At 46.2% G+C, this 5,099-nt stretch overlaps 1 long non-coding RNA gene across 1 annotated transcript; it reads right to left on the bottom strand.

Moving 5' to 3' along the window:
* Window positions 1-2,434: 2,434 nt before the first annotated feature.
* Window positions 2,435-3,927, bottom strand: LOC105486593 (uncharacterized). Its single transcript, XR_011608004.1, has 2 exons — window positions 3,787-3,927; window positions 2,435-2,567 (listed from the first exon to the last, which is right to left on the bottom strand). It is a non-coding gene; the product is annotated as an uncharacterized lncRNA (long non-coding RNA).
* Between the last annotated feature and the right edge of the window lie 1,172 nt (window positions 3,928-5,099).

Here is a 5,099-nt window from a genome sequence, read left to right on the forward strand (position 1 = left end):
AGCAGAAGTGTCATCAGAGCCGAGGCTTCATTTGTGGTTGTTACCACAAGGTCTTGGCTGAACCCAGAGGTGGACAAGAATTGGGTATGTCTTCGGGGAAGGATGCAGTGGGGGTGGAGAGGTATTTATGGGTTTTAAGATTTAAATAAAAAGAAAAACCACATTGTCATCTGAAAGAAGATAAATAGCAAATTGTTGAAGCGACAGGCCCATAGGGACTAATTACTCTTCCACAGTAATTCAGGAACTTCACCAGTGATTTACATTGACTTAACATGTCAAATGTCAGTTCTGTGTTATGAAATAAAAATACATGTTCTTTTAGTGTAAACAATACAGAAATGTTCTCACATGTCCCAAGTTGTTAGTCATGCAGGACAGATTCAGTGCCCTGCGACGCATGTCCACGGCTCTGTGCCTGAGGTTACAAAGTGTAACAGTGCAGCTTTATAGTTAAAATCCAGGTAGACACCTTGCTCATCTGGGGGCTGAGGAGCATCCACACCACCCCTTGGAGACACTCATGTTGCACATTCAGAATGCAAGAGTGATCATGAATAAATGTTCTTGACACTCCATTCTCCAATCTCCGTTCGACTTTGGTTTTGGGGAGGTTGTTGCAGGACATTGATGGGGAGACCACCGGCCAGCTGTACCCCTGGTAGGGTTTGAGCCGATAGCAGGGTGGCAAAGCTTACAGCACTGCACTACATGGTGTGAGCTGCCTTGGTTTCTCATGGGGTATCACCACAGATCAAATACAACGTGTCTGCAAACCAGGCCGAGAAGCTGGTGCACAGCTCACACACTACACATGCTAACTCAATTGAAATAGACTTTCAGCAACAGGTGCACACTGGCACTTATTCTACACCAGGCTCTGTGCAGGGTGAAGATGGCTAAGGCTCTGTGTTCAGTAGAGCAGGCCCTGTCTTGCTGCTGCTTCTCTGTGGCTTGGCTCAAGGTCTAACAGTTTACAGAAACCCAGTCAATGTTGGTTGGCTTGAAGACAGAATCTCTGCCTACACACTTTTCATAGTTTCGGAGAAAAATCCTATTAATCATCCAAGGTTCAACAAAGAAAAGAGAGGACACTCTAAGTATTTATAATAGAAGACTCTCATTACCCAGGTGATAGGAAGACTTTGAGGCCAGAGCACAGTGACATTGGAGGGAGCCACAACCCTTCCTGGGTTGAACTGACTAAGTAAGTAAGTGGTGCTATGGGGCCCAGGTACGAGGGTCACCCTTTGGAAGCTGGAGTCTTGGCTTCCCTGGTAGGAGCTGGACCCTCAGGGAAGTCTGCTGGAGATAGTGCTTAGGTGTGGGGAAAATGGTAATGGAGGAATACCCTGGCTTCCCCCTTCTTACCCCTCTTTTTAGCACCTCTCTCTAGGGTAAATGCCACCAGAAACCAATTGGCACAGGAGCCAGGAATGACTGTCTAATAGGCTCAATCCCTCCTTCCCTGAAGCCCATCCCCATAATGCAGAGAGGGGAAAGGGCTTGCACTGGCTCTGAGGGCAGACAGGCCCAGGATTGGCACGTCTTCCATTGGACAGCATCCCACAGACTAGGAATCAATTTCCTTTATGTATTTCATTCTCAAAATTCCCACAAAGACCCGGTGAATGGTGCATTTTTACCTCATTTTATGTATGAGAAACGTAAGACCCAGAAGCTTCTGATAAATGACTATAAATTCCCCAGAGAGTGCCTGGCTCAGCAGTATTCAAGGTGGGCCTGTAACCCCCATTTCCCTCTTACCTGTGCTCTGTGTAACCCTCGAAAGGCTATTTTTCTTTTAAGGACTTATGGGGAGATCTTTTCACTCATGAAGGTTTTGCATTTTAGATTATTGTTCAAATTGTCTATTTCCCTTTTGATCTCCTGTCTAGTTGTTCTCTCCATGATTCCAAGTGTGACATTGATGTTGCCAACTATTTTTATTGGTCTATTTTTCTCATCATTTATATCAGTTCTGCCCCGTGTATTTTGGGGTCTCTGTTAAAAACATATGTTTATAATTGTTATATCTTTTTCATGAATTACCTTTTTGTTATTATAAAGTGTCCCTGCTTATCTCTGATAACTATTTCTGTTTGAAAGCTTATTTTGTCTGATGTCAGTATGACCACTCCAGTGCTTACAGTTGTTTGCATGATTATTTCTTTTCCATCCTTTTACTTTCAGCTCATTTATCATTTATCTATTTAGATCTTTGAATCTAAAGTGTATCTCCTGTAACATAGTTGGATCTTGTTTTTCTTATCCTGTCTGATAATCTGTGTCTTTTGTGTTGCTTAATCCATTAATATTTAATGTTAATATCCATAGGTTTGGATTTATGTCCGCCATTTTACTTTTTTCTTCATGTCTCATGTCTTTTTTTCATCAAATTTGGCATATAAAGCTGCATATTACAAAATTGAGGTTTTGGAATGCAAAATTTAATAGCATAAAGCATTATTTTGCTTTCTTTCTTTTGTGTATGAATCTCTTCCAAGGTCTTCTGTAGGAGGAACTCGAACATCTCTTCTCCACCTTGCAAGTCCTGCTGGGTTGCGCTGGGAAGGGATTAGGAAGGGAGGTAGGGATTCACATGCTTCTGGTAGAAGAGATGAGTTGTGAATAGGGAAATTCCCAGTAGCCCCTCAGCCACCATCCCCCCTCACCTGCATCTCTTCAGATCATTCTCTTCAAGTCACTTCAGGTGCATTAAGACATTGTTATCCGAATGGCAAAGAAATTCTCTTAGACCTGCCCATCACTGTTCACTGGGACCAGAGGGCAGTTCTCTGTGGATCACAGTCAGTCTAAAGCACCCTCCCTTAAAGCTACCAACATTGAGGCATCAGCCAAGGCTTCCCCGCCATGGACTTTAGTCCATTCCCTGAAAGCCACAGGCTTGTGGCAAATGATAACAGGGAAGCTGATTTGGCAAAGTGGAAAATATGATATTATCAAGTGAATAAAGCAAACTATTAAATTCTACTCCTTGTTGGGACCACCAGGAAAAACTAAGAATGCCTGTGGACAGGAGTGAGGGGTGGCATGGGTCAGACGCAGTTTTTGTCATAGTTTAGTGGTGATGTGCCTACTGCTTCTCTTTTGTTATACCTCCTTCATTAGTATCATAATTCTTTTTGGTTTTTGATGTAAGAATCAATTAAAAAAAGAAAAGACAAATTAAGCAAAGGCTGATGGAAAGAAGAGGTGGGAAGGGAAAGAGGTAGAGAGGGAGAGAAGACAAAGAAAGGGAGGTTCGATTTAATTTGGGCTGTAGGAAAAAGCTAATACCCTCAAATTTTAAGCCAGCTATAGTTGATGAGTAATAAAGGGAGGTCCAAACCTCATTTATGTTTTAATATTAACTTCGTGTAGTAAAAAGCAGGGAAAAAGTAAGAGTGTCATAGGGAGTTCAAGACCTAAAAAGGAGCATCTGAAACATAATCTAAAAAAAGGATATTGTGATTCTAATCCAAGGACTTTAATTTCACACAAGGGAGTAGGAAACTTCATGGCCTGTAAAACGTTTTTCACTTTTGGTTATTTGCCCTGCGGGGAGGAAGCTGGGGCTCATCTCTGCGTACCGTCCCCTCTGAGCTCTGCAGCAGACGCTGCCGCTGCCGCTGCCGCGCCTGCTCTGCCGGCTGCCCATGATTCTTTGCGAGGCCTGTGCACTACCTGTCACAGTCTCCTCTCCTGTGATTGCTGCCCTGCCTTGGCTCCTGTAACCCCTCTGTCAGAACTTCTGTCCTCTTAGCCCCCATGACCTGTTCTCACCTGATTCCCAAAACCAGTTGAGATGCTTCCACCTCCCTGGAGCCTTCCTGATCTCTGGACCTCATTTTAAAAGAGCGGCTGAGTTCCCTGAAGTTGTGTTTCTGGAGCTCTCAGACTCTCTCTTCCTAGGAGAAATGATCACCTGTTAGGTTGCGCCCTGGATACCTGTTAAGTGGGTTTATGTAGGGTCCTCTTAGCTGAGCTGGCCATTATTCCTCAGAATTGTCTTCTCTGAATAGTTGCAAGGCAGCCTGAAGCACATGTTGTGATGCAGAAGGCTGCAGCATGGGAGCAGCCTGCCTGTTCATAGGTCCGTGCAGGCCGCTGTACCTGACCCTTTGGTTCACCTGGTCAGGGTGGGGCAGCTGCTGGTGGCCACTTTCGGGTCCTGCTGCAGCCCCTGCTCTGGCCTCTCCTACTAGAGATCAAAGCAGTTTCAGTTGGTCCTTGTGGATCCTGTGCAGCCGTGGGGGCCACTTAGTCTTGCTTCCTATACTTGACATCTGTCATCCTCCCTGAATGCTTGCCCTGCCATACAGGCTCTGAGCCACAGCCTCAGATGCAGAAACAGCAGCAGCAGCCCTGCAGGCTGAGGAACCAAATCCCTGCTTGAGGCCAAACCCCTGCAAGAAATGTATTATTCTACAGTTACTGCAGTGCTGCTTGGCACTGGACCCTCACAGATGACCACCTGTAAGCTGCCCAGATGCCTCTCAGGTGGGGCCAGGGATCAGCTCTGGTTCTTCTCTCTTGGCAAGTTTAGGCATAGGGCAGGCACTCACAGAACACAGGGTGGTTGTGGGGCCTTGATGTACCCAAGCTGGCTGTGATGGCCTTGCAGATCCTGGCTGAGCAGGTCTGGACAGAGCAAGGGCTGGCTGGCTTCCCATGGCTGGAAGAAGCCTTTTGGTTGTGGTTGTTTTGGGTTTTTGGTTCCCCTCATGGTGGGACTACTTGTCAGGCAGGTGCTTGGAGAGAGGATCCTGACGATCGTGAGTCTTCAGATGCCTTCATCTGTCCAGATGGTTTGATGATGGCCTGTGCCCCAGGGCCAGGAGGGTGCCCCTGTGCAGGGCGGTGCTTCAGGCTGCCTGTGCTGCGCTCTCCTGGAGCTCCAGGATGGCTCCTTCCCCTTGGCTCCCTTGGACACAGATGTTTTTGTGTCTTGATCTTTGGGATCTGTCCCCAGGCACTCCCACAGGAGGACAGACCGTGGATGCTGGACTGGTTTTGGACCCTAACAATGAAGTCTCTATGATGCAGTTAGGTCCAACTGACATATGTTTTCTCCCATAACTCTGGCATGACCTCCA

The sequence above is a fragment of the Macaca nemestrina genome, chromosome 9, assembly GCF_043159975.1.
Source record: "Macaca nemestrina isolate mMacNem1 chromosome 9, mMacNem.hap1, whole genome shotgun sequence".
Taxonomy (NCBI): domain Eukaryota; kingdom Metazoa; phylum Chordata; class Mammalia; order Primates; family Cercopithecidae; genus Macaca; species Macaca nemestrina.